At 37.7% G+C, this 26,418-nt stretch overlaps 1 protein-coding gene across 4 annotated transcripts in view; it reads left to right on the forward strand.

Moving 5' to 3' along the window:
• RERE (arginine-glutamic acid dipeptide repeats) overlaps window positions 1-26,418 on the forward strand; it is a 564,089-nt gene that overhangs the window by 141,586 nt on the left and 396,085 nt on the right. For 3 of the 4 annotated variants that reach the window (XM_078145698.1, XM_078145699.1, XM_078145700.1), the window contains exon 1: window positions 6,157-6,798. The exons of the other annotated variant lie outside the window; for it this stretch is intronic. The gene's annotated coding sequence lies outside the window, so the exon portion shown is untranslated. Of the gene's footprint in view, window positions 1-6,156; window positions 6,799-26,418 lie in introns of those variants that run through there. 4 annotated transcript variants of the gene reach the window in all.

The following is a 26,418-nucleotide window of genomic DNA, read 5'->3' on the forward strand; positions in this document are numbered from 1 at the left end:
GCAACGTTGCCAGTTTTGTTACTAATAAAAAGCAACAACAACCAAATGATTTTTATGTGTATTCAAAAGTGTTTAATTACTAGTAAAAATATATCTTTTTAAAAAAATAATTGGTTCTAAAAGGCATATGTAAATGAACCTATTTTGAATCTAGGAACTGTGAACTTTGAACATGACCATAATTTATATCTATACACAGGGATTTGGGACTGCTAAGTGGCACAGCAGACAGAGTACTGGGCCTGGAGTCAGGAACAGTTCCTGAGTTGAAATCTGACCTCAGATACTGAGTAACTGTGTAACCTTGGGCAAATCACTTAACCCTGTTTGGCTCAGTTTCTTCATCTATAAAATGAGCTGGAGAAAGAAATGGCAAACCACTTCAGTATCTTTGCCAAGAAAACCCCAAATTGGGTCATAAAGAGTCAGAATTGACTGAAAAACGACTGAACAACAACAATACATAGGGATTGTAGATTGTTGGGAAAGGACCTTAAAAGTAAACTAGTACAGTTTTCCCATTTGTCAGATGAGGAAATTAAGGACTAGAATGTGATTGAGAGGTAGTGTGGTGTGGTAGAAAAACCATTGAGGATAGAGTCTGGAGATATTTGGGTTCAAAGTCTGCCTTTGATCCACTAGCTGTGTGACTATGGACCCATTATTTAACCTCTTTAGCCCCAATTATGTTAACTATAAGATGGGGTAAGGTGTGTGTAGAAACCCCAGGGTGGGGGGGCTTCCCCTGTGTGAATATCTAATGGAGTAGTATATGTGAGGTATTGTGAAAGTCTTGAGGTGCTTTCTATGTAAAAAGCAGTTTGACTTGCCCAAACTAACACAGTTCAAATGCTAGTAGAATTTACCGGTGAGTAGTTTGATCTTTTGAAAATGAGGGAGTTAGATTAGATGATCATATAGGTCTTTTCCAGCTCTAAATACTGTGATCTTTCCACTACCCTTTGTTGCTTCTTATCTCAGGCTTGGTGTGTGTGCTGTTTGCAATATTGATACAGGTCAGCCTGTTCTAATTGTGGTTTCCTATGTTTTCTTTGGCTCTTTTAAAAAGAGTGCATAGTTTAGAATTTGGTACCCTTTGTTGAGATTAAATTTAATTATGACTAATAAGGTTTGTTGCCAAGTGCAAAAGAGAAAATATTTGTTTTTTGGCATTAATGAGATTATACTTACTTGTCTACTTAATGCTTACTTCCTCCCCCCCCCCCCCCCCCCCCCGTCCTGCAACTCTTCATTACTCTTTCTAAATTTCAGAATCCTACAGATAGTTATGATACTATTTTGGTTGTTGTATAAGTCTTACTCTTTGAATATATCCCAAACCAACACTATAAGTTTTTATTGGTGCTTTTCACTTAATTAATTGTTCCAGTCTATGTGTGTTTCTTAGGCCACATGTAATCTGTGATTTTCCCCTTGTCTCCAGTTCTCTTCAGTGGACTTGTATTTGGAATGACTGTGTGCAGGGCACTGGGATTAACACAGTTGTCATCAAGAAGCTTACATTTTACAGGGAAAATGTGACATGTAAACAGACAAATTACAAGATTGGCAACAGAAAGGAGAGCAAAAAGTTCTTATTTACAAAGAAAAACTTTGTGAAGGTGTGAATGCTGAGTATGAAAAATATGATTTGATAATCTAAGTGACTGACAATAAAATTCTTTAAAAAAATTCATGTATGCAACTGACCTTACTTAGTAGAATTTATAGTTTGCAAATATATGAATTGAGGGACCAAGTATTTATTTTAATTTTTAATTTTTTAAAAGTTCATAGACTGAATTTCCCCAGAGGAAAAGGCTGAGGGATATTTTGGGATAATTTTGGTTTGGCAATTTTTACCTATAATTATTTGGTTGCTATTCTTCATGTCAAATATACTTTAGGGTGATTCCTACCTTCCTTTTAAAGAAATAATCATTATGGATTTAAATTATTTTTTTTAATGTAGATATACACTTAGAAATCTGTAGCTGTTGCGTATTTATGTAATATACAAATTTATTAGAAACATTTTTAGAGGCTTGTAAAATATACCAATCTAATTCTACATATGAATGAAGCTAAGATGCTGCAAATACTTTGTATATTAGAAGTGACTACTAGAATACAAGATTAGGATTGATCTGAAGTATGGGTTCCTTTGCCTAGGTTGAGAACTGCTCAAATGCTCAGTCAAAATCTGTAGCCATTTTCAGACATTCATATTGCCTGAAATTCATCAGTTTTAGCTCTTTGTCTAGGTGGACTTTATTATTTAACTCGGAATAAGTTGAAAGAATGATCTTTATGAAGTTAATAGTAAATCTTATCCATTTTCAACTTGAAATTCAGCTTCAGTTGATCTGGGATTTTCATCATCACAGGTGCTATATCTGCATGGGTCACAACCTTTCCATGCCCGAGATGGTCTTCATGAGCTGCTATGGCCAAAAATATTATCTGGTGATCAAACAGCTGAATATAGCCTAGCAGGCTATATACATTTGGATGACTTTTGTTGGTAGGCCAGTGCTTGAAGCCTTCCCAGCTTGTGCTTCACTGATGGAAGTTTTGAGAAGCCAGGATTATCTCCATAACCCACCGAGATATCAGTGTAGGCCTTTAGTGGAGCTATCTGTTTGATACTTAAATTTTTTTTTTCTTTCCTTCACTTAAGTAACTTTGGTATTTCAGTATGCATATAGTTAATTGGAAGATCTGTTTTAGTGACTTGGTGAAAAGAAAAGTTGGTCTGCTTAAAGTTCTTGCTGCATATTCTGTTAGAGAAAAACACAGACCAGCATCATTTGCAAATATCAGTTGTTGGCTGTCTGAGCAAAGTAACACCAGTGTAATAATATCAAGGTTCCTTTGGTTTGTTCACTCAGTTTGCTCAATGGGTTTTCTCTGGAAAGATTTGAACTGTTTTTCCTCTGGCATTCTGACAGTTTTGAAATTTTAATGAACCCTATCAGGAGTCTCTCTGGGTGTTATTTGCCTCTGATGTAAAGCTGTCTTCCCTTGCCCTTCAGCCCCACTCGTTTCGTAAGGGAGGAGTGGTTTGCTTCTTTAGGCTGTAGCCTGTGAGAGAGGGAAGCACAGTCTTCCTCACTTTGTTCTTTCTTTAGGAATTGAAGAGCAAAGTGATTAAGCAAAAGACAGAAAAAAAGGGTTATTCTGGGTTATGGGGCAGCTTACTGCATTGGATCTGATTTTGCTAGGACTTTGGCAAATTTTAGATTTCTGGGTCATAGCACTAGTGTTACTTTAACTAGGTTTTTTACTTAATTATAATTGTTAGGACAAAGTCAGATGTCAGCTCACTTGTCTGCATGCTTAGGCCTGTAGAATACTGAGTGCTTTGCTTGTAACTGCATCCCTTGTCTCCTTTCATTATCTGTTAATGGTACTCAACATGACAGGGTTGTTTTGATAAATGGAGTTTGTTGTGAAACCAGGACGTGGATTTATGTTGGATTGGAGCTGAGGACAACTAGAAGAAATGATATGCACAGGTCAGAGACGATGTTTGTAATAATTTATGCCATGTTGAATCAGTTGCATTAATATTGAAAATGAAAGAGGTAAGGAATAGCTAATTGTTATTCCTTTTCTAAGCCAGGACTTACCTTTGGTACTTATGCTTATTGTCTGATCATGGGTTTGTATAAAATACACAAGATTATTCTTCTAATAATCTCTATTTCTAATAAGCAGATCTATCACTTTTTATACTCATCACCAACATGTTGAGGAGTTCTTATGTTATTTGACTGTCAACTAGCTGAAATACTTAAGTTCAAGAGAGCATAGGTTTTGCAACCAGTGAGGATAGAGGAAAGTTTTCAGACAGGAAGAAATTGAAGAAAAAGGAAAAGAATGTTGAGTGCTAAAAGCTGAAGATACTTCTTCCCTTCCCATTCTTATGAGAGAACTTAGTAAGAGTTTTGCTTGTTAGAAAAGTCTCAAAAGAAAACTGTGTTCAACTGTGCCTGCATGTGTTGTAACCTTTATGCAGTGTAGTGTGTAAATGTGCAGAGTTCAGGAACAAAATTCAGTCTGTAGTTTTTACCTGTTAGCATGTTGCTTAATTTGCAGGCTATGAAGGATTTAGCTCTAATAAATGGTTGCTCTACTTACCTTGTTAGCTTTTTCTTTAAAACAAAAACAAAAACAACTTATATGATATATTGAAAAGAGCTCTTCAGGGAGTCCTGTGATATCACTGAGTTTCCATACACATTTATTTTTTGGTGCCACAGTCTATAAAATAATAATAAATATCTTTCCTCCTTTAGACTCAACCTCAACATAGTTTCCAGAGATGAGAGGATTGTTGAATGTATACCATTTTAATTTGGAAATTAGTGTTGCTTTTCTCACTAGCATTCTCTAGTGTAGGTCGAATCTGGATTTCTTAGGTAGATTGAAAGGAAAAAAGTACTTTTTCTGGTTCTGTTGTGCTTCATGGTTTAATGAATTGGTAAATGGGAAGCATGGTTGGGTTAAATACAGGGTCTGTAGGTTGACTTTGGGATTGATTTCATCTCTGATAGGCACAGTGCTATCACAAAGCCAAGTGGCTTGGATATGAAGTTTATTTTCAGGCAGCACATTCCCCTCAGGTTATTCTCTTATTGAGACGTTAATGTACAGTGGGTTTTGCAGCAGACAGACTTGCACAATATAGTACTACTACCTTCAATTTGTATTGGTCACAGAAGCCTTTTCAGAGTGGCAAGTTTTCTACTTCATCAGCTATCTGTGTATTTGCTGTATTTGTAGTTTTAGATGTATGTTTCTATCCATTTCTATAACTTGAATTTTCTTTAAAATTGAGGATAGTATGAGTCCAGGAAAAATAATCTGGGAACAAGAAAAGTATGTCAGTTTCATCCCAGTTTGTGTCTCCCTGGGAGCCCTTGGGTTCTATCCTAAGCTCTTATTCTGATTTGTTTTGTTACTTTGGGCAAATTATTCCTTAATCTTTTTATATAACAGATACCTATTTCTAAAACAGGAAGGAATCTAATAATTTAGCAAAATTCTGGGGTGTTGAAAGACTAAATATTTCTAAAACCGCTTTCAGATTCTCTTGAAATGGCTAGTCTGAAGATTCAAAGTAGTATTAATGACACCTGAAGTTTATCATTGGAGTTTGATAACTGAAAACTTTTCTGTTTATTTTGAGTTGACACTGAGGGTACCCTTATTCGTTAGGCTACACAGTTTAGTATAATACAATGTTAGTCTTCTGTAGTATGTGACAACTCTTTTAAAAAAATGGTCATTACTATTATGGGATGAATTGCATCAATTTAGTTTAAAATTAATTTTTAATAGAATCTATTAGTTTTTCCACTGTTGGTAGGTAGGAAACTAATTTAAAATTGACACTTGGTAATTTTGTTTAGATGCATATAAAATGAATTAATGAAGGAGACTGTAATTTGGTAGCCAATGCCTGTATATGTTCATTTAAAGCCACATGCTAAGGAATGTGCATTTATTGCTTCCCTATTAGATGAATTTCAATCAAACCCAATTTAAGCCATGCCTCCCTTAGCAGATGGATCTTTATTCTGCTGTGGAAAAGGGTGGGAGAGGAAGATTTTTAACAAAATGGCTTTCACGGTATTTGAAAATTGCGACCAAAATTGGAGCCAGAAATAGTCTTGACATATAGAAATGCATCTTTTTCTTGTGCATCTTTAGAACAAATGCTTTGTGTGTCTTTTCCTGTTACTATTTTTTTTAATCATCATTTGCTAGACGTCAGTAGGTGGTTTGCATTAATATTCTTGGCGGTGGCGGCAGCGGCAGCAGTAGCAGCTCTAGCTCTAGGATGTGTGAACTGCTGATCACTCTCGGGGATGCGCTGCCTCTTTAATATCTTGCTTGCAGATGCATTTTCTAGCTGACCACGCTATTAAGAGCTGCCATCAATCACGCAGCCTCCTGGTTCCGGCTGCTCTTGGAGGGGGAGGGAGAGAGGACTGGAGAGAAGGGAGTCTAGAGAAAGGAGGGGATAAAGCAACAGCGGGAGGAAGCGTAGTGTGAGTGCCTGGCCGGCGAAGGAGGGGGGAGGGGGGAGCCACGAGGGGGGAGCAGGAGGAGGTGGTGGGGAGGATCAAGCACAGCCCAGCCGAGCGGAGCCCAGCGGAGCCGAGCTTGGCAAGCGTGGCTCCCCGGGCTCCACGCCGGGTTTTCCTCACCACCGTCTCCTGTCTCTCGGAGGCTGTTCTTTCTCTCCTCTGGTGTCTGGGTAAAAGACAAGAGCTTGGGTCACAGGCATGTGGAACTGTCTGCCCCGCTGCTGAGGCTGGAGTGAACTGAGCCGCCGCGGCCGCCGGTGTCTGTGTTGGGGCTGCCGGAAGCAGCCGCAGTGGCCGCGGACGGAGCGCCTGTCCGCGAGTGGGGGACCGCAGCACCCCAGGCCGCTTTTGGGGAGCTTTGCACTCGGGCGGAGCGCCGCCAGGAGGGAGGCTCCAAGTCGGGCAATGCTCTTCACTTCCCGGCCGGCCCCGGAGCAACGCCGCGCGGCTGAGAAGCTGAGGGGGCCTCCTTTTGTTTAGCAAGTGCATCTCATTCCCCTCCCCCTCCTTTCCCTGCCCTGCTCCTTCCTCCTCTCCCCACCTTCCTGCTTTCTTCTCATCCCTTGCTTTGGGGCCCCGACTTGGTGTAGGGTCCCCTATGAGGTTGGAAGCAGCCCTGCAGCCCTGCTGCTGGCTCCGGAGGAGGAGGAGGAGGAGGAGTTCCGCTGGGGTCAGCTTGTAACAGCTGCTGAGACTGCAGGCAAGTGGCGTTGGCCCATCCCCTGCCAAGAACTGGCAAGATTAAAACCCAAGGCAGGCAGAGGGGGTGAAGTGAGGGCCATGCAAGTGGCCAGGGACTGTGCCAGGAGGAATTGGGGCAGGAACCTTAGCATGAATTAACTCGGGGATTGTGAATGAGAGGAGTTGTTTAGGAAGGGGGTGGGAAAGGTTTCCCGTTGTAGGCCGGGAAGTCAGAATAAGTGAGTTCTAGTGAATTTGGGGGTTTCAAGAGTCTGGGATTTGTATCTTGCTATAGACTTTTTAATATGTGATGCTCAAAAGTTGCTTATACCCCGTTGCTAAAAAGGAGTGCAGTGTTGAAAGTTGACCTCATAACATGTTCTTGAAGGATCTAATATGGAAGTGTCTTTCCAGGAATAGGCAATGAGTCTATTGTATAACCACTAAAATACTTCTGGCTTTGTTTTTTAATTACTGAAGCCCCAGAAACCCGACATAAAGTACCCAACATCATTTGGGCAGAGGAAATACTCTACTGTGTGTTTATTTTTACCTCTAAGCAAGAAAAGTTGGCTTGTGTAGATGAGCTGAGACCTTGGTTACCTCAGCAGCACTTCTTGCCTTTCCCTGCTGCTGGTTTAAAAAAAATTTTCTTTTAATCTGCTTCTGTCCATAAAACACTTTTGTGCCGTTGAATTTAAAAATGTAATTTACTTTTCCAATATAATCCGAATGCCTTTTGTTACAGTAGCTAAAGTGCAGGAATATCCTAGAGGGAGAATCTTTTAATTTTTAATTGCTGCAATCTTTGGTGTTAGGTGGTGGCTTAAAAAAATGTTTACCCAAATCTTGTTCTCAGCTGAAGTGACTGGAGACCTGCTTGACCACTTTCTGTTTGTTGAGAAAGAAACCAGCTCCACTTTGTTTTACAACCAGCTTTTAGGCTTCTCCTGAGCACATGTGGCACTGCTCTCCGTGGGGCATTGTTTGGCTAGAAAGCCTCCTTTCAGCCATATGGAAATTTTTTTTAATGGCATGTGAATGAAAATGGCGGTGGACAAGAAGACTAATTTTTCCTCTTGTAATTGTGGGTTTTTGAGGGGGGAGGGTTTGTTAGTTTTAGGCTTAGAAAATAATTAAAAGTTGAGGGCAGAGTTGACAAAGTCTCAAAATTTGATGCTGTGAAACTTAAACATTGGGTTCTGGAAATTTTTGCTTGGAACTTGTATTTAAAGTAAACACTATTTAAAACTTATAGTCTGTAATAATATTACAGTGCAAAGCAGTTGATCTCTAGGCAGTTGCTTGTAGACATAGTCAACTCAAATTTTTATTTGTGGGTCGTATTTGGATGCTTTCAGGAAAGAGCACTTTTGAATATTGACATTCCTTAGCAAAATAATATAAGGCAGACATTTTAGATGCTTAATAGCAAGTTCAGAATTGTGTGGGAGCAACATTTAGAAGCTTTTATTTGTTTTTTTTTCAATCCTCTAATTTAGTTGTGTTTAAACTATTTTACAAAGATCTCTGGGACCAGTGAAAGGTGGTTTTGAGTCCAGAGTACTTGAGTGCTTATTGTACTCTGGCTGGGCTTGGTGCTTGGCAGGCAGTGCTTGAAATGTTATTTGATCTGGCTGCACGATAGAATTGACTAGGATTACACCATTTCTTTCCCTGTGGCTGTTGAAAGTGATGCATCAGCGAGTGCTGTTCAGCAACATATTTAAAGACTTAAACTGCATGCATTCACTCTAAGCAGGTTTCCAGAGAAAGGCTGTTTAGATTTTTGTCTAATTTTGTGGTTTTGCATTTATGAATTGAGGCAAAAGCTGACGTAATGTATCTGAGCCACTTCCTTTGTGTGTGTGTGTGTGTGTGTGTGTGTGTGTGTGTGTGTGTGCGCGCGCGCGCGTGTTTGTGTGTTTATGTTTTCTGGTTTGTAGCGAGTTCCAGTTTTAAGCATGTGTTTGCACGTGTGTGTGTGTGTGTGTGTGTGTGTGTGTGTGTGTGATGTTTATATTTTATGGTTTGTGGTGAATTGCAGTTTAAGCATTTGTGATTATTTCTCAGTGCTTGCACATATGCATTATACATACAAAAATATTTTTCTCTAGATGTCTTCAGTGACATGTGACTTTCCCATGCTGTATAGTTTGGGGATTGGAGAGCAGTGAATGTAAAGGAGGGCAGAGCTCCTTAAGTTTGCCATTAAGGTTCAGTAAAATGCTTGTGTGTTGCAAGCTAGCCTTTTATTTTAACTAATGTGACTATGTATACAGTTGTTAGGCCTCAGTGCATTGGGCTTCTTTCCTCATTGTAGCTTTATTCAACACTGAATGGTTTATAAAATTGCTGGATGCATTTCTTAATCCTTCTCCATCACCCTGCTTGCCTCTTTTTCATGTGATGAAAGAACACATGCTTTCATATACTCATGTCAGTTTTAATTTGTAAGAGGTTTTATTTATGATTTTGAGGGGGAAAAGGGAAACCAAGTAATTTATTAATAGACTTTGCACAAGCCAGCTTGTTCTAAGGTCAAAGAGTTTTGCTAGCTATTGTGTAGTTTAAGATCAGGCAAAGAAATCAACCATTTTATAATGACCTAGGAGGGTATTTCTTCTGCCCTATGAAATAAGCATTACTATGTCTAATATTATAAAATTGATATCTCTCTCTCTCTGACACACACATGCACACACACTTTCTCTCTCTCTCTCTCTCTCTCTCTCTCTCTCTCTCTCTCTCTCTCTCTCTCTCTCTCTCTCTCTCTCTCTCTCTCTCTCTCTTCTCTCTTTCTCCTCCCCCCACACACACACAGACACACACACACACACACATATCAACCTTACTAAGTGTGGCCTGTTTTCATTTGTTTAAACTCACGACACACAAGTGCTGAGCTTGAAAGTTTTTTTTTCCCTGGCAGCTTCATGTCTTAGAAATTTGTTTAGCCGCATTTATAGCACCTTTATAGCCAAATTTAACTTGGCAAAAGTAAGTTTCCATACTGAATGTGTTTGTTTATCTCTTTTGCCTGCCATTCTACCTTTGTCTATCTCAGGTTTCTGGGGTTTCCCCATCCCCAGGGATGGAGAACCTGCAGCCTTGAGGCCTCCTGTGACCCTGTAGGTCCTCAAGTGCAGCCCTTTAGTAAAAGGATTTGTTCTGTAAAACTTGGACTCAGTCAAAAGGCTGCACCCAAGGACCCAGAAGGCCACATGTGGCTTGGAGGCAACAGGTTCCGCACCCTTGGTCTATCCTATCCTAACCCATCCTGTCATATTCTTCTGTCTGTTTGTCTGTCTACCTTTCTGATATAATTTGTCTTGAATATCAGTCTATGACTGAGTCAGACTATCATAAGCTATAAAACAGATCATCAACGACCTTTCCCGGTACTTAATAGTCTGGTCATTCTTTACACATCTACTTTTGTGTTGGGAAGAGTATTCTTCAAGCTTATGAGAAACCGAGTACCTAGTGGTTGTTGACAATATTATGTAGTCTTGCATATTTTAAAAGGAGCAAAAGACATAAAAGCAAACATGCATGAAATCTGTTTATCCACATGGCTAATGTGGTGCCTTTACCTGAAACTCAATTAACTGATTGAAGGCAGGGTCAGGGTGGCTGGAGGAAAAGATTGGTTGGGTGATGAGGCAGTTCTGTGTATTAATTCTTTGGAGAACTGGCAGAGTATTTAAGAGAGTAGGTTATTTTCTAGAAAATGTGACTTTTAATGAAACATATTATAAAACCAATGACTGCTTTATGATATACTACTAATATAATTGACACATCTTGTAGCAGTTAGAGAAATTGCTTAAAATTTGAAACATACAGAAAGTTCCTAATGCATAAATGAATTTTATTTCCAAATTCATTTAAGTTGAGGGATATTTCCTTAATGGTGGCTAGGTTCCCATGCAAACCTACAGAATTCCTTTTTTTAGTCAAGTAATGAGTGAAATGCTCTGCTTACAGTGAAAAAATAATATTGTTGAAATACTGGTAAATACTAATTTTAAAAGGGAATAGTTTTTTTTTAAATTTTGCTGGTACTTGAAGAAAAGTAGGTTTAAGAGAGAAGAGGTAAATGGGGAGTTCATAGATGTCAAAGTGAACTTTTAAGAACTTCAGAGGTTAATGCTGTTCTTTAATGTCTAATTTCACTTTAAGACTTAAATCTTTTTTCCCTGGTACAGATGTATCATTAGCAATATTTTTATATTTATCAGCTATGATTATGTCATTATTTGCATGTAAAAAGTTTGGATGGGGGAAGAGAGGGTAAGGACAATATTGGGAAAGGAAAACAAGTCAATCAGCAGTTACTTCTTGTTGTTCAGTCATTTGGTTGTGTCTGACTCTGTGTGACCCCATGGACTGTCCGTGGAGTTTTCTTGGCAAAGATACTTGAGTGGTTTGCTATTTCCTTCTCCAGTGGATTAAGGCAAACAGAGACTAAGTTACTTGTCCAGGGTCACACAGCTTTAAAAAAAAAAAAGAAATCTGAGGCTGGATTTGAACTCAGGTCTTACTGACTCCAGGCCCAATCCTCTGTCCTTTGAGCGATCTAGCTGCTTCCGGCAATCAATAAGCATTTATTAATAAATGAATGATAAAGCATTTATTGAGCTTTTTTAATGTGCCAAGCACTGCTAGGAAATGGGGAATATTTTTGTGAGATAAGAATAGCCTCAACTCTCAAGAACCTTATGTTCTATTAAGGGAAATAACATATATATGTGTGTAAATAAATATATAAACAAAGTAAATGAGCAGTAATGTTGGGGGAAGGGAAGCAGTTGTGAGGATCAGGAAAAGTCCTCATGGTTTTTACTTGAATCTTTGAAGGAAGCTAATCTCCCAAGAGAGAGGGGTTAAGGTAGCAGAGCAATCTAGGGTTTGGGCAGAGTTGGGCAGGTCTTGAGATAGGAAATAGATTATCATGTGTAAGGAAAAGCGATAAGTTAGTTCATAAGATCATAGGATCATAGGTAGGGTAACAGATATTGAGCTGGAAGGGACCTCAAGGATCATATACTCCAAAGCCCTTTTTTTTACAGATGAGGAAACTGAGGCCCATTGAAGCTTGTTTAAGTAACTTGATAAGCCCACCCAAGCAGTAAATGTAGTTGGAATTTGGATTCACTTTCCTTTACCCTAGAGCCCTTGTTCTCTCCACTGTACCATGCTACTTGTAGATGACAGTTAGATTGGACCATGGACTAAGTGAAGGAAATGATGTACTATAAGCCTGCTGGGGTATATTGGGGTCAGCTTGTGAAAGGCTTTAAATGACCAAGGGGAGCCCACAGGAGCCTTTAAAAATTTTTTTTCCAACTAAAAAAAACCATTTTACTTAAAGTTTTGAGTTCCAGTTTCTATCCTTCCCTCCCTCCCTTCCCTGTACCCTCCCTGAGAACATTCACAACAGCTTTTTAAACAGAGGAATAGTGGAAGTTTAGAAATATCCCTTTGGTAGCTATAGAGAATAGATTAGAGAGAGAAGACTTAAGGCAGGGAGCCCATTGAAAAAACTATTATAGGGGCAGCTAGGTGGCTCAGTGGATCTGAGTTCAAATCCAGCCTCAGACATTTAATAGCTGTGTGACCCTGGGCAAGTCACTTAGCCCCATTGCTTAGCAAAAAAAAAAAAAAGAAAAAGAAAAAAAAAAGAAAATAGTATTATAATAGTCCAGGTGAGAGGTGTTGAGGTCCTGAACTAGGGGGTGGTCATTTGAGTAGAGAGAGGAGAATAAATAGGGGAGATGGGTAGAGGTGGAATGAGCATGACTTAGCTGGTGATTAGATACATGGAATCCTGAGGAGAATGAAGGGTGGAGGCTGAATCTTGAGTTGTGAGTGTGGGTGACTGGAAGTAGGTGGTACCTGCACCAGTAAAAGGGAGATCCAGAAGAGAGGTGGGTTTTGGGAAAAGATTATGAGTTTTGTTTGGGACATGTTGAGTTTTAGAGGTCTGGGGCACATCCAGTAGGTAGTTGATTATATGGAATTGGAGCTTAGGAGAGACTTGAATGAGGATGTTTTAGGAGAAGATTGCCTGAAGTAGAGTTAATTGACCTTTGAGTGGTGAGTAATGTAGGAAGGAGTGGAGGAGGTAGATGGAAAGTGCTAAGTGTTCAATCTTCCTCTAAGCTGGGTAAGAGGTAAAATGGTGGGAAAGAGTCAGTTCCAAGCAGCCAGGCCGTTAGTTGTTACCTAGAACAGCTCAGGTGAATGGGGGAGATGGGGAGATGCAGTCTGTTATATGATAGTGTCATGCCCTGGTTTCTACTGCCAGGTACCCCCTCTGAGGAGGTGGGAGAAACAATCTGAGACAGGATAATTTACACTGGAACACAATGTCATCATTGTTCATTTTCTCAGTTCTTGTCTGTGCTGTGTCTGGGTTCTGGTACAGCCAAAGTCATTGCGGAGGACTAACAAACACTGGTGAAGAGTCCGTATTATAATGCAGTACTTGTGTGGTTCTGTGTTAATTGGTCTATATACTCCCACCACAGGTGCACGGCAGCATTAGACATACAAGTTACCCGTCCTTGCATTTCTCCAGGCTGCATGTGTTCCATATTTGCTTCCTGACTTTCTTCCCATGAATACCATATGCATTTGGTGGGAAAGTGCATCCCAATTAAGCAGAAGATGTTTTACCAGAATTTGTCCAAATTCCTTTGCTTTGAGTTAATTTGTGTGTTTTGAGTGACTCTGGAAAGATAAACACATTGGTGGTGACTTGTGTACTATAGTATTAGGAGTATGGACCAAGCTCTACCTGTGCTTCACCCCAACCATCTTATTGTCATCTGCTCTGCTTGTGTACCCTGAAAACTGGGATTTTGGAGACCATGCTTTCTGAAGAGCTGTCAGTCAGTGAGCATTTATTAAGCACTTTATGTCAGAAACTGTGATACTTTTCTCTCACCTGCAAAGAAAGGCAAAAACATGGGCCCTGCCTTCAAAGAGCTCACATTAAAATGAAGGAGACAACATAGAAACAATAATGTACAAGTAAGACATAAGACAGGGTATGTGGTATGTAATTTCATAAAGGAGGCACTAGCAGTAGGAAGAGTTTGGAAGGGCCTCTTGCCGAAGGTAGTATTTGAGCTATCTTCGAAGTAAGCTAGGAATGAATTAATTGCTTTTTTTTTTTTTTTGGGTAGTCAACCAACAGTAGATACAGCCACATTTTGTATTTTCGACATTTATAAAATCAGTTCCCAAAAGCTTTCTGGTCTCATCATAATGTTTTCTTCCAAATACTATCTGCGTGCATAGGACTTTCTCATAAAGAGTTTTTAGAGACCTGAAAGTTGGCATGTGGTTTGGTTGTTGGTTATGGCTTCTTGGTTGCCTTTTAAAAATAATGGTACCATCTGTGATCTTTTTCATTCTTTTGGAATCTTTCCCTCTTTGTGATATCTTGAAGATTGACCTCTCACTGTTTTTGTTTTTGGCTCCAGTAAAGATTGTTATCTGTTGTCTGAAGAGTTTACCTAGATACTCATCACCTGAAGCCTTGATACTCAATCATACCAAAGTTGGCTGCTGTGTGATGATAGTGTGTTTTTTGAAGTTCACCTGGCTTTTCTGTATCCCCCTACTCTTATGCTCTGTGATACATTGGCCCCATTCTTTTGGATCCTGTGAGTACCCTGTCTAGTTAGAGCTGCTGGAGGCAGCCTCCTGAGCATCACTAGGTTGTGGATTAAGATGCCACATGTATCCATTACTACTTCCATGCCTTATTTACTCTCCTATACTATGAGAGAGTTCTGGTCATAACCCTTGGTATACCCCTAACCACCAGTCAGTCAGTATATTTTTTTATGCCTACTATGTACCAAGCATTGGTGCTAAGCCTTGTCATTGGAAAGTGCTTAACTGCTTGTAGTAAGGAAAGTGACAGATATAGTTTATCAAATTTGAAAGCAAAATTGGGGAAGTTTAAGAAAATTTTCTTTAATATAACTTAATGAGGAAAGTGGTGAAGTAATGTATAAGTCATGAGTATTTGAAAATCTAAAGCTTTAGCTATTTAACATAACTTTAAGAACAGTGCATTAAAGATGAACTCTTGGTAGAATTTCATTTTCAATGAAAAAAGCATTTAGACAAGGAACAAATAATTTTGCAAAATTAGCTACTGATCCAGTATTGTTAGAAAAATATGGAGAATAGGGCAGTGCTGTCTAGTATAATCACAGATACTTGGGGATACCTGGAGCCTAGAAAAAAGTAGACGTGATTTTTGTTAAAAAAAAAAAGCCATTGGTGAGCATATTAATTTTGTATAAGTTGAAACTTTGTTCCTTGTCCAAATTTTTTTTTCATTGTAGATAGAATTCTGTAAGGAGTTTAACCCATGAAACAACCAATATAATCAAAAATAAGATGACAGAGGGTAGCCTTTGAAGTAACATTATTTAAGCCTGATCTTTATAATTGATACAATAGTAGCTTAAAAAATTAGTCAACACTTATAGAACAGTGAAATCATGACCAGTCAGCAAGTTGGCTTTATTAAAGCAAGTCGTGCCAGACAAACTTGATGACTTTTTAATAGGAATGGGGAAAAAATGGTTTAAGAGAGTACTGTAAATCTTTTATTTGCCCTCTTTTACTAATTAATTTAGTGTAAGATCTTTCAGAAAATTATCTTGCAAAATTATTTTAGGTTTATTTGGTGATGAGCTTAATCTAGGGGAAACATGATGTTCATGGAGTGAAGACCAAGTAGATTAGCTGGTGGGAAAAGAAATGCCTACTATGTTCCCTGCACTGTGCTAAGCTCTGGGGATACAAAAAGAGGTAAAACAATTCTTGCCCTCAAGGAGCTCACAATCTATTGGAGGGAGGCAAGAAGCAAAGAAATATGTACAAGATAAATAGGAAATTATTAAAATAGGGAAGGCACTAAAATAGCATTGTGAGCTGCGTTGTGACCAAAGAAGGGCACAATTAAAAAAAAAATGAAGGGGCAGGTATTTAAAGCTATGGAATAGCCAGTGAGAAGGCAACAGTTCTCAAAAGCATATGTAATAGAATAAACCCAGCATGTGTTAGAAGCTAGGTAGTGGATAAAGCACTGGACCTGGAGCCCATTTCAAATCTAGCCTCAGACATTTCTTAGTTTTGTGACCTAGGGCAAGTCATATAATCTTTATCTACTTTATTTTACTGAATTGTAAAAGGAGAAATGATAATAATGATAAAATAATATCTGCCTCAAGATTGTTGTGAGGATCAAGTGAGCTAATATTTATAAAGTACTCAGTGTAGTACACATAGTAGTAGGCCTTTAATAAATGCTTGTTTTCTCACTTAGAAATAAAGCATGTTACCAAAAATTCATGGTATTCTTAGTGAAGGTTTAGGAAAGCCTATTATGAATTGATTTACCATGTCGCCTCAATCCATCACATGATGAGAGTGATAATAATAAGAATATCTTATATATGCAGAGTGTATTTATAATATGTTTGATTCTTATGATAACTCTGTGAATTGGGTAAGTCAGGTATTATACAGTTTTTTTTTAGGAGATGAAGAACTTAAATCTTACAGGCCAGGTGACTTGTCCAAAGTTATGTGACTGGTAAAAAACAAAGCTGGGAGAAAAATTTCCCAGTATTATCTGAATTTTCCACTTTTTCTGCTGTTTAGCTGTCCCTGAACTTTCGGTGATGGTGACTAGGAATATACTTAGCTACCTCCCTACCTATGTACATATATACACATCTATAATTGGGGGGCTGGAGGATACGAATATGGGGCTGAAATGCAGATTTTATACATTTGAGTAGAAAGGCCTAGGGCTTAAAAAGTAATCTTAAAAAGTAATCACCAATTTTAGAGCCATATTTGATTTAATAACTTTGTCTTTTAAAGTGCAGTTTTAACCAAAGAAAGGTGTTAGATGGAGAGTCTTCAGTCATAGGAGTTTGAAATGGAGCATTCAAATGGAAATGTGCAGTGCACTGTATGACTTGTGAGCATAGGCTTCCAAGAAAGAAGAAAGTAATTAAGACATTTATCTGGGAGTCCTCTGCCCAAAGGTAATGTGAAAGCCCACAGAAAGTGCATGAGGTCTTCATGAGAGAGAGTGTGGAAGGCTGAGGTCAGAGGAGAGAGAGAGAGATTGAAGAGAGAAGATAATTAAGGTAAATTAAAGGGTCTTGAAAAATGGATTGAATTTGGATGGTAGGAGGGTAGAGTTGTGAGACCATTTCCATTAGATATAATAGTATAGTCCAGTGCTTAACATACAGTAACACATATTAACTTAAGTGGCTTATTAGAAAGAAATAAGGCAGGGGCAGCTAGGTGGTGCAGCGGATAGAGCACTGGCCTTGAAGTCAGAAGGTCCTGAGTTCAAATGTGGCCTCAGAAACGTAACTCTAGCTGTGTGACTCTCGGCAAGTCACTTAACCCCAACTGCCTTGCCAAAAAAAAAAAAAAGAAAGAAATAAGTTGTTTGGGGCCACAGTATAGGAAAGTTATGAATGTTAGAGTAAGGACTTTGGGTTTTGTTATTATTATGATTATTTTTGTTTTGTTTTTTTTTTTTTTTTGGTTAGGCAGTGGGGTTAAGTGACTTGCCCAGGGTCACACAGCTAGTAAGTGGTATATGTCTGAGATTGGATTTGAACTCAGGTCCTCCTGACTCAGGGCCAGTGCTCTATCCACTGTGCCACCTAGCTGCCCTTTTTGGGCTTTATTCTTAGTAGGCACTCAGGAGCCATTAAATATTTTTGAGCAGGGAGTAGCGTAAGTTTTTTTTTCTTTTTGAAAAGTCACTTTTAAAACATTTTCAGTTCAATTTACGAAACATTTAAAGTCCTGAATGTACAAGGATCTTTGTGCATATTATTTTACTTGTCCTTATAACACCTTCAGAGGAAGAGATGATTGAAAATAATGACTTAAGTGCTCAACCTTCTTGGGCTATCCTAGTTGGCTAGCCTGCCATTTAGCCTTGCTGAGCTTCAGTATCTTCATTTGTAAAATGGAGATAATAAAATCTGGACCACTTACTTTGAAGGGTTGTTGTGAAGGTCAAATGATACAATATAGCTAAAGTACTTTGCAAAATTTAGATCAATATATGCTTCATTTATTAAAGGCTGGTATTATGATTATATTATCTTTTTTTTTAATAGATACAAAAAACTAAGACTCAGCCTTTTGACTAAGGTCACAATTAGTGTTGGAACTAGAACTTTAAGACTGTTAAATGGATTTGGTACCAGAATCTAAGTACTAAGTTCTTCCCATGCTCCTAAAAATTTTATCCATCAACTTTGTACAGGATCAAATGAAATAATAAAGATGAAAGCATTTGAAAAAGTACAAACTTTTGTAAATGTAAGGCATTATTAGCCAGGATTACTACGAGAACTTTTAGAACACATAAAATGAGTAGTAGAATTCCCATTGCTTTAGGTGGTTCTAACCATTTAAGGTTGAAATAGACAATATGTAACAAGAATGACCATTTAGATCTCTCATCTACTTCTCTTTTTGGTGATGTGAATTACTTTTTGCAACTCTCATTAAGTAAGGCCCAATTTCTGTGAGAGTATTGTGCCACAGAAGTAACAAAATTCAGTAAGTAGCTTGTGCCATTTGAAAAATTACTTAAGTCAAAAGCCTGCAGATGGTGTATGCTGCTGTGTTCACAGCTGTATTTACCACTAGCTCACCAGATTATCTGCTAATAATTTTTAAATAGCTGGTTAGGAACAGTGGTATGTTCAGGTCTCTGCTAGTTTTGAACCACCACAGAAATGATTCCTTTTTCTGTATGTTTTTTAATAAAGGTCAGTGAAATGACTTTAAATCAGTTGAATGCAGTTAAGTGTGCATTCAGGATGTGTGGGTTGGGTCACATTTCTGCTTTGCAAAAATCTTTAAGGTATTTGCTTTATTTCCAGTGGGTGAAAGAAAACAGACTATTTTTGAAGGGTGGGTATGGGATTATCATGCCAGAGAAACTAATTATTATCCCAGCCTAATTCTTCCCATACCCAAAAGGAACTTATGATTGCAAGGTACCCTTGACAAGTGGTCATATGAAGCCTTTGTTGAAAAATTTCCAAGAAAGAAGAAACCAATCATTGCTTTCTGAGGCCGCCTAGTTCAGTTTGAGGTAGCTGTAGTTATTGGAAAGTTTGTTCTGATGTCAGACCTAAACTCTGTTCTCTCTTTGGAAATATCAGCCCAGATGTGGCAACCTGATAGGTAACATTGTGATGTTATTTTACTTGTAATTAACTGGTATCTTTGTATCTGAAAAGGCCATATTAGATGTATTTTAAATAGCTTCTGCTGTGGTTATAAAGCCTTATTCTGCTTCTTGCCTTTTATTAAAATTATTTTTGTCATAGCACATGAACACAAAAAAGTAAAATCTTGCACTTTTTTTGAAGGTATTTAATAGTTAATGGGATGTCGTATGTTACTAAAATTTAATTATTTTTGCACTATGCATATACACATACTGGAGCAGTTTTGCTTAGTAATTTATGAACAGTTTTATAAGACATTTGTGAAAATGAATGTACAGTTGTATATTTAGGGGCATTGTTCTTGGTTCTTGGGCAAATGGCATACAGAGCTATTAATGCTGTATTTAGAACTCCAATCTAAATTAGACATTGGGGAAATAAATGTAGTCTTCATCACTTTGAAATTTTGCATTTGAATAATTTATATTTTACTTTTTGTTTAACGTACTAATAATTTGAAAAAAAAGATGGTACTGATGAGGGAATAATTAGATTTAAATTTAATTTCATCTAGTTTCTTACCTTCTTAGCCATCATATTTTCGTAGTCATACGATTTCTTCAGAGTATAATTTCCTCTTTGGGGGAAATATGTGCTCATTGAGTGAATGTTCACCTCTTATAACAACAAAGGTTGAATGATAATAAAGTTAGATTTTCATTGAGAGAACTCTGGCAATTAACATTCAATTCTGAGTATGTTGGAGGAAGCAGTTTGAGTTTTGACCTTTGAATGAAGAGGGACAAAGAGTATTGAAAACATTTTTGAATAATTAATAATGACTTCTTTAGAAAACTTTGTCAACCCAAGGACTTGAGTGACTGCACATTCATTGAAAGAATAAATAATATTTTATTGCAGTGGATTTTCTACGTATATTATAACCTCGCATTTCTGATTTGACAGCTGGATTAGAATTCCGGCTTCTCCTACTGTTCCTCTGGTGTTGGGGAGAAGGCTGTAAATTTTACATTAGTAGCACTGCTGCTGGCTTCCTCCAGAGGGAACAGTGCAAACTTCAAAGGAATGATTCAGTGTGATTATGCTCTTTTGTGAAAATGGGTATAATTCAGATGCAACAATATAAGGTTTTGTAGTAAATAAAAAATGTAGTGTTGTTATTTTTTAGAGTTGTGTCATTTCCCTTTCCTGATTTTGCTTAACAAACAACAAGAGGATAAGGAAGAGGAGGTAGTTTATTATTATTTATTATAAGGAGGAAACTTGAGGGCACATACTTATCAATGGGATATTATTAACCATTTAAATACTTTAATAGTTCTATAACTTGATTGGCTTTTTTATTTTTTGGGGTGGGGGGGAATCCTTTCAGTGGTAGTTGTAGTCCATCCACATCTTATTTAGTTAGGTTCTTGTCCATGTTCTTCTGTGAACCTTCTGTGGAGGATCTCTCCAACTCAGCAGAGGTCTTCTGTAGTTCTTTTAACATTTTTATGGGCACCGGTGAAGCACTCAGGTTGTCTGCCTGCTGCTGCTGCTGTTGCTGTGACTGGCCCAATGCCTTTTTCTACTTTCTGTGTCCTAGTGAAATCCTAGTGAAAGCCAGTTCTTTGTGAGTGAGTCACTTTTGATAGTAAGTTGCCTGCCACATATTGACACCCATCTTGTACTCTCCATTGCCTTTGGGCTCACTGGGAATTTTGATTCTTCAGAGATTGTTGTATATCATGATTTATAGCCACAAGGCCTCTCTGGGAGGATGAGGTTGTTAAAAAGATATTTTTTTTTTCCTGATTGGGGAGCAGTGTGGAGGCATTGAAAGTGTGTTCCATTATTTCCCAAAGGAATGTAATCTATTCTCTTCCTCCTACTACAAGCTTCTGGATCCAGATCACTGAGCCAGGCCTCTCCAAGAAATGTGTAATGAGGGACTCTCCTTTCACCTGCATCATCTTTTTAGCATGTTTGTAGAGGCACTTTACCTTAGGCAATTTAATTAGCAATCCATTCTCTCTCTTTTTCTGTTAGAATAACAATTGGAAACTTGCAGCTTTTAAATGTTTTTAACTGCTAATGATTCCCTTATCCTTTTTTGCTAAAAATATTGCTGTGGAATTGCTTTAAGTGTCTGGAAATCTCCCTTTGTTCCATACATTGATTTGATTGATTAAAGAAGCAAGAAGAGGACTGGGGAGTCAGAAGGTGTTTTTTTGTAATCTCTGCTGTGACCTTGGGTAAATTGCTTTACCTGTAAGGGCCTAGGCTTCCTCCTCTGTGAAACGGTGATTGGTTTTTTTTGTTTGTTTTTTAGGCAATTGGGATTAAGTGACTTGCCCAGGGTCACACATCTAGTACGTGTCAAGTGTTTGGTCTGAGATCGGATTTGAACTCAGGTCCTCCTGACTTCAGGGCCTGTGCTCTATCCACTGCGCCACCTAACTGCCCCTAAAATGGTGGTTGTTGAACTAGATCATCTATTAAGTTCTTTTTCAGCTCTAAAAGTCTACATTTCTGTTGTAGGATTAAATGTCACTTACATGACACCCTAAAGTTTACAGGATATTGGGACTACTTTCTTATTTCCTTACAAGAGACCCATGAGTTACAAACTGCAACTATAATCCCCATTTTACAAATTGAGGAAACCAGCTCAGAGAGGTTGCGTATTTTACCCTAAGCCACAGACCTAGCAAATGTAAATGTCTGAGGTGGATTATGAGTCCAAGTCTTCCTGGCTCCAAATCTAGTACTCACAGAATCACAAAACCTCAAAGTTGAAAGCAGTTTTGTGCAACTCCTACCTCCACATGAGTCACAGATGCACTGCCTTCCACTTTTGGGCAGCTTTGATTGTTAGGAAGTTTTTTCTGACATCAACTCCTTGATGCCTCCTTCTACCCATGGCTCCTATTTTGCCCTCTGTGGCTAAGCAGAGCAAGTCCAATCTACAAGACAGGTACTTCAAATACTTAAATACCTTCTTTTTTTCCCTCTGTTCACTCTTGGGCTCACCCCCCCCATCCGCCTCAACCCCCATTCTTCTCCCAGCTAAAATAAGAATCCCTAATTCATCCAAGCAGTCATCCTTCCTAAGGTGTAGCCTGCAGACCCCTCACCATCCTGGATACTTATCCTCCATGGAGTCTGAATGGCTGTGGGTAGGCTTTGCTACACTCAGGATTCTTGTTTAGGTATGATTTGGACCAGAGGGCCAATTAAAATCCTTTTCAAGGCTTACTATATCTGAACTATTTGACATCTTAAATTTCCTCTGTAGAATCCTAACTCCAGTAAATCTTTGCCTGAATTATCCTTCTTTAAAAATTTATCTTTAGCCTGTGTCCAGCCATTTATTTATTTATTTATTGCTACTCACTATTTATAAGTTTCTCTTCAGATGTTGGAATTTACCCTCACACATGTAGATTGTAAGAGCTATTTTATTTGAAGTTATTTAGAACTAGAAGATTCTTTTTCATTTTACTCATTGCTGAGGGATTGAGTGTGTCTGGCAGTAGGCGGAGATGCAATGAAAGTATCAAAGTGACTGAAAAAGAATGCAAGAAGCTATAAACTTCAGTTAAAAAAAAAAAGACAACCTCCCCCTCTCCCCAGTCCCCAACCTATCCTTGAATCTGACACAGTAACAAATCCCTGTAGAATTTACTTTTTACAAGCAGTCAAAACATACTGTATTTGCTCCATTTCCTATTGAAATCTCAACAAAGAAGCCAAAAAATCAGATTTCCACTTCCTGATAATAAAACTATTCCTTTGAGAATAGAGCTTGGAATAGATTTTTATATGGCAGTTCCTGCTGATTAATTGAAGGCTCTTAGATAATCTTTTGTGTGTAAGTTTAGCTTTCTTGTGAAGGAAGAGTATAGCTAAGTGGTATGTTTATTATTAGAATGTTGTAATTTGCTTAAGGCTGAGAAGCCTAGGTTTTGTTTATAGTTTGAGGTACATATAAAGTAGAGAAAAAGGTACATATAAAGGAGTTACAAGCAACTCAAGCTTATTAGATTGTTTAGAGACTGCTTATCCCTTCATGGGACAGTAAAGTAATTACAAATGTTGTTTGAAAATTGGCTTCAATTTCTTTCAACATTATTGACTCTGTCTTTCTAAAGATAGTGGCTTCCTTTTTCCCATTGTTTAACATTTTACAGATCTAAAATGGCTCTCTCATTTTCTCTGGTGGGGGTTAATAGATATGGAAACATCTCTCTCTCTCTCTCTCTCTCTCTCTCTGTCTCTCTCTCTCTGTCTCTCTCTCTCTCTCTCTCTGTCTCTCTCTCTCTCTCTGATGTTTGCTCAGGAAAACTGTTTTTTCTGCCTTAAGTTTGTGCCACCGTCACCAAGAAATTGTAAATTAAGCTTTCCAAGAGGAAGTTGAGAGGCAGCATGGTGCGGTGGATAAGCTGGTCTGCCTTGGAGTCAGGACTACTTGACTTCAGGTCCTTCCTCTTTCACATGTTGTCTGTGTGTCTCTGGGCACTTAAATTGCTTAACTTCTCTATGTTCTCAGCAGTTTTCTACTAATATAGGTTGCAGATGAGCTGCTGCTGATTTTCTCCCTTCCCCAAGGGGGAAATTAATCAATGCATTGTTATTATGAGCCTTCTCAGAGTACTTTTAGGATCCAGGCATTCCAGTCTTCTCAGATCCAGAGAGAGAATAACTGCTTAGAGAGTCTAGGGGAATTAATTTATTCTGGTTTATTTGCTTTGGCATGGACAGAAAAGAGAACATCTGAGGTGAGAAGGTTGCTGAGGATCGTCACTGAGTTAAATTAAAGGTGAAAAAGCAGGTTCTAACTATTGGTATGTCAATGTGGTATTAAAGAAATTAACAATTTTATGGTAAACTGGGCAAACTATCATTATGGAAAGGAAGTGGACATTAATTTTTGTTAATTTTTGTCATTGAACACAGATATCAATTTTGACAGTTGGCTGTAATAGAAAGTTGGAATGCAGACTGAGAAATGAAATGATGATGCAGGCGCCTGTCAAACATGGAATAGGTACACATTCTGGTGGAGTGATATGATAGGATGAAGGGACCTCAGTTCAACTGTACAAGAATCGTCCCTACAGATCCCAGTTAGCCAAATTACTTGATGACCTCTAGTATAAGGAGGAGCATACTACATCTTACACTGGCCCGTTCCATTTTTGGATAGTTCTGATTATTAGGAAGATGCTCTTTAAATGGAGCCTCACCTTTTAATTTCATCCCATGTTCTTATTTCTATTCTCTTTTTTCAGCCAGAACAAGCTTATTCTACTTTAATACAAAACAAAATAAACAAACTTAGGAATATTATGATATCATTTGAGTGCTATTTTACCTGAAGGGCAAGCTGTACCACCCAAAGTGGACTATAGAAATCTTTGGTTTCTAAAATTGGTTTTATGTGGGATCTACATGGTAGTTAAATAAAAATTTTAAAAATGGATGTTTAAATACTATACCAGTCTGTAAAAAAGTTTGTATACATTCAATTCATTTAAATTCATCTATTTAAAATTTTTATTATATGTTGATTGGGGCCATCCATTATTATGTATTGCTGAAGCAGAAAACATTTGGACCTTGTAAATGGGGTCTGTAGGGTTTATCTTTGAAAGAAGGGAAATAAAGACGTTAGAATTACTGACATTTTGTAATTTTAAAAATATACGATGTAATAAACATACATTTATAAGTAATATGCAATATAACAAATATATGCAAATGAACATATAATAAAATATAAATAATTTTAACGTTCTATAAACTTTATGATATTTTACAATTTTATAATCTAATTGCAATGGTCTTAACAAATGTGAGGGTCGCCTTGTACAGTTGGAATTTTTTGACATAGCTTGTTTACTACCACCTGTGTGTGTATCTGCACATATACTCATGTAATTATATAATGAGACTTATTTATAGTATGTGTTTACTTTTTCATTAAGATGTTTATTTAGAAACTGTGTCCTAAAAGAGATCTCTCAAATCAGTGTTCTAGAAAATCAACACCATTTCAGTAATGATATCTCCCCTAGAAATACTGGAGAAAAAGCAGAGAAGACATGTTCTGTAGATAATGGTGTCACTCACCAGTTGCCTTTTAGCTTTCTTTCACATTTGTTTTGAAAATCATAAACTATGTGCTGTGATGTAGGTTGCTAGGTAATTAAAAAAGCCTAGACAGTAAACTAAGATGGAAAGTTTGAATTAGCAGTATTATTTAATTAAAGAGCATGTTTACTTTTACAATATTTAAGTCTTTGCTTTGCCTTAAAATATGGGAGCTTTCATATTGGACTTACATACTGAGAATAGTAACAGGATTTTAGTGGGAAGAGAATTAATTAAAAAACATTTAAATGCCTAGCATCATCCAGGCACTGGACCTACAAATACAGAGAATGAAACAATTACTATATAAGCTTTAAGAATTTTATTTCTAGCAAGAAAACAAGTACTTATCTAAGTATATACAGAATTAAATAAAAAGAGAATAACTAAAAATAAATGGGAGGTAGTCATATACAAGCTAGTAGTTAAAGAGGAAAGCCAAGTAGTTCTTTGGGGGAAAATATCATTTGAACCGCCTATTTTGGGGTGTTTTTTTAAAAAAAATTACATTTTTCACTCAAGTTTTATTTGTATTTCTGTAACCATAGCTTCAGGGTGGTCTGCCTTCCTTAGTAGATCTTTTGTGTAATCAATATTTGTTATTTTTTCCTGTGAGTTCAAGCTGAGTTCAAATCCAGATACTAGCTGTGAGACCTTAGGCAAGTCACTTAAACTCTGTCTACCTTAATTTCCTCATCTGTAGGATGGAAATAATAAAATCATCTACCTGAGTTGTGAAAATAAAGTGAGATAATATAATGTAAAGCACTATACAAATCTTCAGGGACTATATAAATATTAGCTATGTTATTATAACTAACAAAAGGGCAGCTTTTTCTTCCTCGCCATAGTTGTGAAAGGTACTTCCTTCCCTTCTCCTGTAATTTGTGATATAACCTTTTGTATTTAAGTTTCTACCCTTTGGATGGGAAGCTTGATGAAGCAGTGGATAGTGGTTACCTGGCTAGAAGTCAGGAAGACTTATCTTCCCAAGTTCAAATCTGGCCTCAGATACTTGCCGTTTATGTGACCCTGGGCAAGTCACCTAACCCCGTTTGCTTCAGTTACTCATCTGTAAAATGAGCTGGAGAAGGAAATGGTAAACCACTTTGATATCTCTGCCAAGAAAACTCCAAATAGAGTCACAAAGAATCAGACACGACTGACCAACAAATAGCTAACAAACTCTGTGCAGATGAATCTCAAATTTATCTATTCCT

The sequence above is a fragment of the Phascolarctos cinereus genome, unplaced genomic scaffold, assembly GCF_003287225.1.
Source record: "Phascolarctos cinereus isolate Bilbo 61053 unplaced genomic scaffold, phaCin_HiC Scaffold_726;HRSCAF=1367, whole genome shotgun sequence".
NCBI lineage: Eukaryota > Metazoa > Chordata > Mammalia > Diprotodontia > Phascolarctidae > Phascolarctos > Phascolarctos cinereus.